The sequence below is a fragment of the Bos grunniens genome, chromosome 3, assembly GCF_055505025.1.
Source record: "Bos grunniens cultivar Pamir isolate PY7600 chromosome 3, Bosgru_T2T1.0, whole genome shotgun sequence".
NCBI lineage: Eukaryota > Metazoa > Chordata > Mammalia > Artiodactyla > Bovidae > Bos > Bos grunniens.
This window is the reverse complement of record NC_141167.1, coordinates 19,417,071-19,430,642: the sequence shown is the minus strand read 5'-3', so window position 1 is coordinate 19,430,642 and position 13,572 is coordinate 19,417,071. Positions and strand designations below refer to the sequence as shown.

Sequence of the window (13,572 nt, the reverse complement as noted above, 5' to 3'; positions counted from 1 at the left end):
TGAAAAGACCCTGATACTGGGAAAGATTGAAGGTGGAAGGAGAAAGGGATTACAGAGGCTGAGATGGTTGGATGGCATCACTGATGCAATGGACATGAGTTTGAGTAAACTCCAGGAATTGGTGATGGGAAGGGAGGCCTGGTGTGCTGCAGTCCATGGGGTCGCAAAGAGTCAGACACAACTGAGTGACTGAACTGAACTAAACTGAACTGAAGACATGGAAACAAACTGATGTCCATAAATAAATGAATGGATAAGGAAGATATCATACATATATACAATGGAATATTACTCAGCCATAAAAAAGAATGAAATAATGCCATTTGGAGCTACATCATTGGACCTAGAGATTATCATACTAAGTGAAATAAGTCAGAAAAATAAAGGCAAATACCATGTGATATTGCTTACATATGGAATCTAAAATACGGCACAGATGAACTTATTTATGAAACAGAAACAGACAGACAGACAGAACAGATCTGTGGTTGCCAGGTGGGGGATGGCGGAGGCTGGATTAGGAGTTTGGGACTTGCAGATGAAATCTATTATATATAGAATGAATGGATAAACAACAAGGTCCTGCTGTAGAGCACAGGGAAGTATATTCAACATCCTGTAATAAATCATGATGGAAAGGAACATGAAAATATATAAAACTGAATCACTTTGCTGTATGCTGAAAACTAACACAATATTGTGAAGCAACTGTACTTCAATTTTTAAAAAATGAAACCATGAGGTTGGTGTCTTTATCAGAAAAGTAAGAGACACCAGAGATCTCTTTCTCTGTCCACAAGCATAAGAAAATGTGAGGACACAGAAAGACGGCAACTGCCTAAAAGCCAAGAGGAGAGGCTTCACCAGAAACCAAACTTGCCCACACCTTGATCCTGACGTTTTAGCCTCCAAAACTGTGAGAAAATAAATGTCTGTTGCGTAAGCCACTCAGTCTGTGGTATCTTGTTATGGAACGTGAGCTAAGACACTTCGTTGTGCTGCGTGTTCAGTCACTCAGTTGTGTCCAACTCTTTGTGACACCATGGACTGTAGTCCACATGGCTCCTCTGTCCAAGGGATTTCCCAGGCAAGAATTCTGTAGTAGGTTGCCATTTCCTTCTCCAGGGAATCTTCCCTACCCAGGGATTGAACCCACATTCCCTGCATTGGCAGGTGGATTCTTTACCACTGAGCCACCAGGGCCAAGACACTTCCTTACCTGGTTTAAATTCCATGACCAATCCAAATCAACCATTGCAAACACCCTTAACTCCCTTGGTCAGATCTCAATTTGTATTCTTTTCTTCTTGTTGTTCAGACGCCCAGTGGAGTCCAACTCTTTGCAACCCCATGGACTGCAGCACACAAGGCCTCCCTGTCCCTCACCATCTCCCAGAGTTTGCCCAAGTTCATGTTCATTGCATCAGTGATGCCATACAGCCATTTCATCCTCTGATGCCCTCTTCTCCTTCTGCCCTCAATCTTTCCCAGCATCAGGGACTTTTCCAATGAGTCAATGTTTGCATCAGATGACCAAAATACTGGAGCTTTAGCTTCAGCATCAGTCCTTCCAGGGAATATTCAGGATTGATAGCCCTTAAAATTGACTGATTTGATCTCCTTGCTGTTCAAGGGACTCTCAAGAGTCTTCTTCAGCATCATAATTCAAAGGCCTCAATTCTTCAGCACTCCGCCTTCTTTATGGTCCAGCTCTCACAACCACACGTGACCACTGGGAAGACCAAAGCCTTGACTATACAGACCTTTGTCGGCAGAGTAATGTCTCTGCCAACATTACTGTCTAGATTTGTCATCGCTTTCCTGCCAAGAAGCAATTGTCTGATTTCATGGCTGCAGTCACCATCCTCAGTGAATTTGGAGCCTAATAAGAGGAAATATGTCACTGCTTCAATCTTTTCCCCTTTATTTGCCGTGCAGTGATGGGGCTGAATGCCATGATCTTAGTTTTTTAAATGTTTAGTCTTAAGACAGCTTTTTCACTCTCCTTCTTCACTCTCATCAACAGGCTCTTTAGTTCCTCTTTGCTTTCTTCCATTAGAGCAGTATCATCCACATATCTGAATTCTTTGCTTAGCAAAACCCAAATATTGATGAAATCCAATTCTCCCAGCTACTCCATGTCTGCACCAGTGCTGCCAAATATGGCTGAAGAAAAGCAATTATGTTGACTAGACTATTTTAAATTCATGACCACTTACCTCCAGTGGGCACTTAACTTCCTAGCAATTATTCTACATTTTTCTAGTCCATTAACTCTCTCAGTTAATTATTTCACATCCTTTCCTCCCTCTTCATACAGGTTCATTCTCACTCCCTGCTGATGACCTTGCTTCTTATTTCACTAATAGAGGCCAGCTCGAGAGAATTTTGATAGCTCCCGCTACCAAATCCACCAATCACAGCATCTCTCCACAGGCCTCTGCCTTCTCTCCTAGGCTGTCCACACCCTCATTTTGCTCCCGCAATTTCCTTAGTTCTCTAACAACATAGATAGTTTCTCTCCAGTGCATAATCACCACCAGCATAGATCCATTAATATATGATCTCCCAACCCCCCAAAACCAGAAAACAAAAAGGCAAAGACTTTCCTTTACCTGTGTCCCCTTCCAGCTATTGTTCTTAAAACAAAATCCCTCACAGTAAGAATCTGCACTTGCCTTCTCCAGTTTCTCTCCATCTGAAGTCATTTCCATCGGGTTCTCACCCCTGTTGCTCCTCGAGACCTGGCCCACCTCTGCCCTCATCTTACCCAACTGCCAGCAGCACTTGACAGATTCAGTCACCCTCTCATCCTTGAAAGCATTTTTTTTCCAGTGGGCTTCCAGAGCAACATAAATCTCCTGTTAATCCTTCTACCTCAGTGAAATTTTTACTGGTTCCTCCTCATTTCCCAGATCTCCAATAGCAAGAATGCACCCGAGCATTTCTCTCTTTTCAAGTGGAACTTAGGTATATAGTACTTACTACTCATAATCTTGGCGTGTCCATCCCTCAGACAGTCACATGGCTTGCTTTTACTTCCTTCTGGCTTTATTCAAAGGTCCCCTTCCAGGAAGCCTTGCCCTGGCCACCGTATCTAAGATTGCAGTCCTCTTATCACTGACCACATAGGTATTCTCTATCCCATTTCCTTGCCTTTTTTTTCTCATTAGCACTAAGTACTGTCTAACATAATATAATTTTACTTCTGTGTCTTGTTTCTGTCTTCCCATTTGAATGTGATCTCTGTGAGGGAAGGAATCTTTGCGTTCTTTGATCACCACTTTATCCCCAACACATAGAACAGTATCTGGGATATAGCAGGTACCCAATACACATTCACTGACTGAACAAAGAGTAACATCACTATGGCTTCACGCAGTGGAATATTCAGTTCAATTCAGTCGCTCAGTCGTGTCCGACTCTTTGCAACCCCATGAATTGTAGCACGCCAGGCCTCCCAGTCCATCTGAGTCTACCCAAACTCATGTCCATCGAGTCAGTGACGCCATCCAACCATCTCATCCTCTGTCGTCCCCTTCTCCTCCTGCCCTCAATCTTTCCCAGCATCAAGGGCTTTTCAAATGAGTCAGATTTCTCAGCAGGTGGCCAAAGTATTGGAAATTCAGCTTCAGGATCAGTCCTTCCAATGAACACCCAGGACTGATCTCCTTTGGATGGACTGGTTGGATCTCCTTGCAGTCCAAGGGACTCTCAAGAGTCTTCTCCAACACCACAGTTCAAAAGCATCAATTCTTTGGCACTCAGCTTTCTTTATAGTCCAACTCTCACATCCATACACAACTACTAGAAAAACCATAGCCTTGACTAGACGGACCTTTGTGGGCCAAGTAATGTCTCTGCTTTTTAATATGCTGTCTAGGTTGGTCATAACTTTCCTTCCAAGGAGCAAGCGTCTTTTAATTTCATGGCTGCAATCACCATCTGTAGTAATTTTGGAGCCCCCCAAAATAAAGTCTCTCACTGTTTCCACTGTTTCCCTATCTATTTGCCATGAAGTGATGGGACCAGATGCCATGATCTTAGTTTTCTGAATGTTGAGCTTTAAGCCTACTTTTTCACTCTCCTCTTTCACTTTCATCAAGAGGCTCTTTAGTTCTTCTTCACTTTCTGCCATTACTTAGCCATAAAGAAGAATGAAATAATGTCATTTGCAGCAACATGGATAGACCTAGAGATTATCGTGCTCAGTGAAGTAAGTCAGAAATAGATAAATATCATATTGTTTATATGTGGAATCTAAAATATGACACAAATCAACTCGTCTATGAACAGAAACAGACTCACAGACATAGAGAAGAAACTTGTGGTTGCCTAGGGAGGGGTGGGGAAGGGATGGATTGGGAATTTGAGATTCGAAGATGCAAACTATTATATAGAATGGATAGATAATAAAGTCCTACTATATAGCATAGGGAACTATATTCACTACCATTATTATTCAACAGTGGAAAAGAATATGAAAAAGAATATATATATATATATACACATAAATATATATAGAAGAAATTAGCACATTGTAAATCAAAGATACTTCAATAAAATAAAAACAAATTTTAGCTGCACTGGGTCTTCACTATGGATCATGGCCTTCTCATCGCAATGCAAGGGCTTAGTTGCCCTGTGGCATGTGAGATCCTAGTTCCCTGATGAGGGATCAAACCCAGGTCCCCTGCATTGGAAGGCAGACTCTTAACCACTAGACCACCAAGGAAGCCCCTAAAATAAAATTTAAAAAAAACAAACAGTAACAACAACTTCCCATAAATATGAGTGGCTCATCCTCTACCACAAAGACATGGGTAAATATTTAGATTTTTTTCTGCCCAGGCAGAGAAATGATGTTTATTTGATTATGAGCTTGGTAATTCATGTGTTTTTAGAACAGAGAGAAATTAGCAATGAGTGAAGGCTAACACAGTCACCATTCATCAAAGGCTCCTAAAGAGCTTCACTCTCAGGTTTAGGGAACGTTATCTCTCAATAGTGATCAGGGTCCTCAGATTGCAGGTCAAACAGTAAAGGAAATGTGTAAAGCCTATCAACACCAATGCTTTCACTGTTTACATCACCTGCAATTAGTTCAAATGGTAGAAAGCCAAAAGGAGATTTTATTTTATTTTTTTTTCAAAAGGAGATTTTAAAAAGTAAATTGGCCAAGAAGTACAGACCCAAATGATTAGCTGTCCTGCCCATAATTTCCAAGACTATGAAATCTGTAGCCAACAGAAGGACTGGGTAGACTCAGGAAATTCCTGGCCATTCTCTTGGAAAATATTCAAGTGTTAAATGGTAGTTTGCTACTTAATTACAAAACATTATTGAAGTGTTTTGAAGCTTTCTAACCATAGCAACAACAAGCCTAAACAACCACCCTGCTAAAACTGAGCTACTAACTGAAGACTGAACATACGTTAAGATTAATCAGAAGAAAGAAGCATCATTTGAGCTTCCGTGGAGGGATGCAGGCAGCTTGTACTTACTACCTGTGTTCCCTGGGTTTTTTTAGCTTTCTACCTGAAGAAAATGTGTGCCCTGAGGGCATGGTAGCGTCTTGTACTAATTTCATTGACTTTTAACCTTAATGAATGATTTGGTGTATGTTTTATATTGGCTCATTAGCTGCCCTCTGGATGCTTAGCGATACTTAATCAATCACAAGAGGCTGGAAGTGGGCCAGTCTGTGAACAACATAAGAGGGTACAACTTTAAAGAGAAGAACTCTGTCACTAACCTCTCTTCTAGAAGGAAAAAACTTAGGAAAATTATCTAGCTGCTTTTATTAAACCAAAAAAAAAAAAAGCCTTACTCTTACTTCAAAATTTAAAGATACAGTGAGTGTGCCGATCCCCTCTCCTCTGGCAAACAGACCAAATGGTGAGGTCGGCTCCACCATGCAGTCACCAAGGCAGTGGTCTCTTTCAAAAGTGTTGGTTCAGCCTGGGGTCTTGCCTTCGAGGTACAGAAAACTTGCCATTCCAAAGTGAAAAGTATCTTCTACTCTGGAGAGAAAAGAAACATATAAACATTTGAAAAAAAAATCCAGAATGATTGATTTATTTGTCTGATTACTGTTGTATAACTTTTGAGTAGCAGATGAATGGATAAGAAAGCTATGGTACATATACACAATGGAGTATTACTCAGCCATTAAAAAGAATACATTGGAATCAGTTCTAATGAGGTGGATGAAACTGGAGCCTATCATACAGAGTGAAGTAAGCCAGAAGGAAAAACACCAATACAGTATACTAACGCATATATATGGAATTTAGAAAGATGGTAACAATAACCCTGTGTACAAGACAGCAAAAGAGACACTGATGTATAGAACAGTCTTATGCACTCTGTGGGAGAGGGAGAGGGTGGGAGGATTTGGGAGAATGGCATTGAAACATGTAAAATATCATGTAAGAAATGAGTTGCCAGTCCAGGTTCGATGCACGATACTGGATGCTTGGGGCTAGTGCACTGGGACGACCCAGAGGGATGGTTCGGGGAGGGAAGAGGGAGGAGGGTTCAGGGGAACACATGTATACCTGTGGCAGATTCATTTTGATATTTGGCAAAACTAATACAATTATGTAAAGTTTAAAAATAAAATAAAATTAAAAAAAAAAATCCAGGGATAAAAATACAACTCTCCTCTTAAACTATTCCTTCTGTTCATGAAGAAACTTTATATCTTGAAGTGGTTGGATCAGTTCTCCTGGGACACCCACAATGCCTGTGTTCCTCCTCTAGGAAGACTTTTGAAGTCTGAGGATGCCAAAAAAAAAAAAAAAACTTGCTCTGGTTGCTGCTGGAATAGGACCAATAAAACTCTCCAAATACACCCTGTGCCCAGGGTAATTTCTAATACTCCCATACTCTTTCTACAAATAGCCATTACCACTAAAAGGTTTTAATGTTTCATTCAAAATGGATTCGTTCCTGTGAACCGGAGCCAATGTAAATTATAATAAATGCTGTATTAATCCTTATGATATTTCCTTGAATTCAATACATCTCTGCATCTTAACCTTCTGCTATCCAGCTGTTCAACTGCCCAATTAGATTGCTGGTGATCATTTCTTAGGACTTGTTCCACCTGTGGTACCTGAGCTTACTGTTGGCTCAGGAATTTGTCTGGACTATGTGATTATGGGAATATTATCCTGGTTATTCCCTACTTCCCATCTTTCCCCTAAGCACAATTATAAGATCTCAGAGAAATAATTGAAACAGAAAGACTTTGGATATGAACTTCCCCAATATATGGTGTTGCCAGGTCCATTAACAAAAATAATCTAACATTTTAGAATAAGTTAGTAATGATACATATCCTAAAACACTAGAAGATACTGCAACAAAAAGACTTCTCCACCAGCAGTACGGCTCACTAGAAAAAGCCCTCCTGCTTAAAAATATATTGATACTGGATAAATTTCAACAAATATATACTCATACACTTTGTTAGGACTTCAAAACACTAGGGAAAATCTCCAGGGGCCTAAAATGAATACAACTTTCTGAAATTAGTGACATGCTAACATGAACACTAAGCTGTCCTCAGGGGGAAGTGCCAATACCAGAAACCTAGAACTCTGGAGGTAAATAGACATTATGGGAAATGGAAGGTAAGTACTGGGCCTACACAAGGAAAAACAAGAAAAACCTGCCTGTTTTTGATGCAACTTGAATGCAAATAATAATAATAATAGATTCACCAGAGAAATTTAAACTATGAACTTGCCCTCTCATGAGCCTGGGGTTCAATTTTATATAATCTTAATTTTATGGCTTGTTTAACCAAAGATAGCCAAGCAATAAAAAAGGAAGTCTGCCACATGAGGAAGTAAACCACTGTGAGCTAGAATCAATAACAAGATTTAGTTCAACATTTAAAAAGCAATCAATGTGATTCACCATAGATGAAAGAAGAAAATGCAAAATCTATACAATCATCTCATAAAAAGTAGCGAAAAGCATTTGATTAAAATTAGAGATATTTTTGAAGAAAATGAAAATGGTGAAGGGAGGCATGCTTTACTAGACAATAAAATGTATTATGAAATATGATAATTGAGACATGGAGGTATATGTTGTAAGAGTTTTATAGTTTAGTTTTTACATTTAAGAATATAGTCCATTTTGAGTTAATTTTGTGTATGATGTGTGAAAAAAGGGCTTCCCTGGTGGTTCAACTGGTAAAGAATCCACCTGCAATGTGGGAGACCTGGGTTTGATCCCTGGGGAAAAAAGTTCAACTTCATTCTCTTGCTTATATTCAGCTTTCCTAGTACCATTTGTTAAGAAGATCTTTCCTGCACCGAATTGTCTTGACATTTTATCAAAATTCAATTGTATGTAAATGTAAGAGATTTCTCCTGAGATCTCATCTCTTCCTATGATCTATATGTCTATCCTTACTCCTGCATCATACTATCTTGATTATTGTCATTTTCTACTAAGTTTTGAAATTGCAACATATGAATCTTGGCACTGTCCTGTTCTTTCAAGATTGTTTTTGTTTAGTCTGGATTCCTTAAATTTCCACATGTAGATTAAGATCAGCTTGTCAGTTTCTGCAAAGAAGCTAGCTGAGATTTTGGCAGGAATTATATTGAATATATAGATCAGTTTGGGTAGTCTTGCTATCTTAACAGTATTAAGTTTATTGAACCACAACTATTGAGCATGTGCTCTGTAGGTCAGGAGCCATGATACTGAGCACATGCATCCTAGACTCCATGCTTCCCAACAGGAGCGGCCACCGCAATGAGCCACCTAGGCACTGCAACTACAGAGTAGCTCCTACTCACTGCAACTAGATAAAAGCCCTTTCTACAAACAAGACCCAGCACAGCCAAAAATAAATAAATAAAATTATTTTAAAAATCGATCAACTTCATTAGTAATCAGTAAGATGTAAACTAAAAGCACAATGAGGGGCCTCCCTGGTGGCTCAGAGGTGAAGAATCTGCCTACTAATGCAGGAGACACGGATTGATCCCTGGTCGGGGAAGATACCACGTGCTGGAGAGTGGCTGAGCCCATGTGCCACAACTATTGAGCCTGTGCTCTAGAGCAGGAGAAGCTGTAAGTACTGAGTCCACATGCTGCAACTATTGAAGCCCAGCTCTGCATCAAGAGAAGCCACTGCAATGAGGAGCCGCACACAGCAACTGGAGAGTAGCCTCCACTCTCTGCAACTAGAGAAAAGTCCATGCAGCAATGAAGACCCAACACAGCTGCACCTCCCCGCAAAAATTGTTTTTTTAATTCATAATAAAATAGTGTAAAAGGTGTCAATTTCAAGGATGTTCGTTAATATGGACCTTGAACAAGATAGGATTCTTGGAGGTGATTGTTAAATCAATGATACTCACCCAAATGTTGCATAGAAGACAAAGAGACTTGGGCCAAGGTCTCTACATCCCTGGTCTCAATGATAATATATCCCCACTTGAGAAATCTTTATTAGATCCTGATTTAAATAAACATTTTTACAAGTCAAATTTATATACAACATGAACAGTAGCAAATTCAACCATGTTTTTTTTTTTCCACAAACTCACATGTCTCTTAGCTTTATTCTAACCAAAAAAAAAAAAAAAGAAGATTGTGCCCTCATTGGTAAAGAATACTATTATACATTCAGAAAATTCCAAAGAAAAGTTGTCAAACACCAGATTGAGCACTAAGCCCTATGATCTTTGGTTGGCATCTTACTAAGATAGCTAAGAATAAAATAAAATTACATAGTTACATTGGAAATAATAGTTTCATTAATATGTATCAGTAACTAATTATATATTAAGTATATGAAGATATAATTAGTATAATATCTATAAATTGTATAATTAATCCATTGATTAGAACATATATACATTTTTGTCTAGCCTTGACTAGAAGGGAATTCTAGGTCACAGATTGGTATGGGAGGAAAAATTTATAAAGAGAAGATAAAAATCTCAAGGGCATGAGAAATGTTTTACTTATTCAGGTCCTGGGCTGATAATTTCTCTTGAAGATAAGATAAAGAAAGATACAGAGTACTTATAACTCCCAAATCCTTGTTAGTTGACTAGTCAGTCTGGAACAAAAACTAAAGTTCCAAGTGAGATTCAGTTTGACTTGCTTCATCTTTTTTTAATCATAGCTTATAGATACTTTCCCAGGGTTTCCTGACACTGGAAATTAAGAAAAAAGAGCTCTCTGAGAAGGCAGATTATTTTACCACAGAGACTGTCTTCATCTACAGGCTTGGAACCCCCAGGCCCAAGGCCTGTGATAATGCCAACATATGCAAAATATATTTTAGAAAATCTCAGGAAGTCATTTATTATGTCTATTGTAGGGAATAGTGCTAGTTCATAAAATAAGCTTTTTAATATTTACTTAAGTAACTGAAAAAAAGCATTTCCATCTCTTTCTTCCCATAGCTGCTTGTATTAACCATGGCTCTGGCAATTTCTAACCAATACACAGTACAAAGCTATGTTTCTTCCCCATGATGCTGAGGCAGATTAGGTATGGCAAGAGGAAATGGGAAAGCGATGGTGATGGAGATGGAGACTGCATGTAGATGGCAAGAGAACAGAATGGGAGAGGAGCAGAACAGAGACCATGATGGCAAGGACAAAAGGAGACTGTGATGACGCAATCAGGATGAGCAGACAGGATGTGGGTGGGGGTAGTGCTGAGACGGGTTAGCAGGGGAATTAAGCTGGGGGATGGAGGAGACGAGACATAGATGAGGGTGGCTACTCTCAGGATAAGGGTAGTACGGGGGGGAAGGGTGGTATGGGAATGATGGGGATGGCAGTCGAGATAGGTTAGAATGTTTCCTTGGGTGAATGGGGATGGAAAATGGGAGGAGATGTGGGTTATAGGAGAATGAAATAAAAATCAGAATGGAATGAGAATTGAGCATGTTGCCATGGGCATGAGGGAAAGATTCACTTCTTCCTTCATTCTCAAATATTTACTGGGCAACTTCTATGTGAGACACTAATACTGAGTATTGGCAATATAGGGTGAAGAAGACCAAGTATCTCCCCTCGTGGAATTTATATTTTAATGACAAAGACAGACAATAAACATATTTATTCTGTAATATTATTATGACAAATGCTACAAATAGGGTTCCCCAGGTGACTTAGTCATAAAGACTCTGCCTGCCAATGCAGGAGACACAGATTTGATCCCTGAGTCTCGAAGATCCCCTGGAGGAGGAAATAGCAACCCACTCCAGTATTCTTGCCTGGAGAATCCCGTGGACAGAGGAGCCTGGTGGGCTATAGTCCACGGGGTCACAAAGCGTTGGACACGACTGAACAACTGAGCACGTGCTAACAAATGAAAGTAAAGCAGGGGACTTCCCTGGTGATCCAGCGTCCAAGACACCGTGCTCCTTATGCAGTGGGTCTGGGTTCAATCCCTGACCAGGAAACTAAATCCCACATGCTGCAACTAAAACCTTCTCATGCCACAGTGGTGCGACTAAGAAAGAGCACGGCCAAATAAATAAATATTTTTTTAAAAAGGCAGGATAAAAGGATAGACAGTGATGACTGGACAGGAAAGATTTCTCAAAGAGCAGACACTGGAGCAGAGTAAAGGGAGAGAGGAAGCCGTGAAAATAGAAGAGTTTCTGTCTAAAGCCAACCTCCCTGTTCAGGGAGTAGGTCCTTTAGTCTCTCAATCTCTCGAGAGTTTTGTTCTTCTAATATTTCTTCCCTCTTGTTTCATCAGTATTTCCTCTCTGCTGGATCAATCCCATAAATATACAGAAATAATCTATCTGCTGTTATTTATCCCATATTTAAAAACAAATAAACAAAAACACTCTCATGATCTTCATTAACCCTCTAGCAGACATCCACTTTACTGTACCCTTTCTACAGCAAAAAAAATTTTAACAACTTGTCTAACTCCAACCCCTCTCTCTTTTTTCTCTTAGATGTAATCCCACAAGCTTTTGCCACATCATTTCCTGAACTGTTCTTGTCTGCATCATCATTGACCTTCCTGTTATTAAATCTCATGGTCAATTCTCAGCCCTCAGCTTACTTAACCTTTGACACAATTGACCACTTCCTCCTCCAGCAAATCCTTTTGCCACTAGGCTTTTGGGGTGCTACATTTTCCTGTTTTTCCTCCTGATTTTTCTCTCCTGAGGCTCATCTCCGCAAACTTTTAATGCCAAAGGCTCCTAGGCCTCTTCGACTTTTTATGAAACCTATACCCTCAGTGCTCTCATTCAGTCTTGTGGCTTTAAGTTTCGCCTTTCCACTGATGACTCATAAATTTACAGCTCCAACTCAGATCAGTCCCCTGAACCAGATTCATATACCTAACTGGATTTCTAATAGCCATTTCCAGTGACGTATCCAAAACTGAACTCCTTCTCTTCCCATCCAAACCCGTTATTCCCAGTCTCCCCCCAATCTGTTAGCGGAATTCAGTTTTTCTAGCTACTCAGGCAAAAATAAATAAACAAATAACAAAACTGGAAAGTTATCCTTGACTCCTTTATCTTCCCACATTTTCAAATCCAACAAGTCCTATTGTATTTTCCTTCAAAATATGCCCAGAATCTCATCAATTTATTTTCTTTTTTTTTTTTTTTTTTTTACATATATCCACTTGTTTTAAAAAAAAAGATTTTTTCCCATATAGGTCATTATAGAGTGCTGGGTAGAGTTCCCTGTGCAATATAGAAAGTTCTTATTAGTTATCTATTTTATGGTGCTAGTGATAAAGAACCTGCCTGCCAATGCAAGAGACATAAGAGATGCAGGTTCCATCCCTGGGCCAGAAAGATCCCTTGGAGAAGGAAATGGCAAGCCACTCCAGTATTCTTGCCCGGAAAATCCCATGAACAGAGAAGCCTGGTGGGATAGAGTCCATGGGTCACAAGAGTCTGACATGACCGAAGCAACTTAGCACAGAGTGTATATGTCAGTCCCGATCTCCCTATTTACCCTCCCCCCATTCCCTAGTAACCATAAGTTTGTTTTTTACATCTGTGACTCTACTTCTAGTTTGTAAATAAGTTCATGTGTAACTTGAACTTATCCCCTCCCCTTTTTTCCAGAATCTCATCAATTCTTACCACATCCATGTCACCACCCTAGTTCACATCTCCAATATCTCTTGCCTGGGTATTTTTGTCCCAAAAAATAATACAGGAGAGGAGAAAAGACAGCCCAAGCAGGAGGGGGAAAGCTCCAGGTAGCTACACATTGTTGGAGCGGAGAATGAGAGCCAAGGCTCTCCTAAGCACATGCACACCTGACATTGGGAACCAGGAGATGGAAAGTCTGAAAGGCCAGCCTGAGCCAATGAGAAATCACTAAAACCCCATCAGAATGACTTCGGTATGGAAAGTGGACTGAACAAGTAGAGACTGGGGAGACCACTTCAGAGGCTATTGCAAGCCAGAGATAATGGCAACTTGGACGAGGGTGGTAGCCAGGAAACAAAGAGAAATGAATAAGTCAAGATAGTTAAGAGACAGAGTCAGTAGGATAGACCTGGTAAATTGTAGAGGAGTTTAGGTGA

The 13,572-nt window shown here is 40.0% G+C and overlaps 1 pseudogene across 1 annotated transcript in view; it reads right to left on the bottom strand.

The window, feature by feature from the left end:
• Positions 1–13,132, bottom strand: part of LOC147375186 (non-histone chromosomal protein HMG-17 pseudogene) — a 45,241-nt pseudogene extending 32,109 nt beyond the window's left edge. The window contains exon 1 of the transcript XR_015161400.1: positions 13,124–13,132. The product of XR_015161400.1 is annotated as a non-histone chromosomal protein HMG-17 pseudogene (transcript). The remainder of the gene's footprint in view (positions 1–13,123) is intronic.
• Between the last annotated feature and the right edge of the window lie 440 nt (positions 13,133–13,572).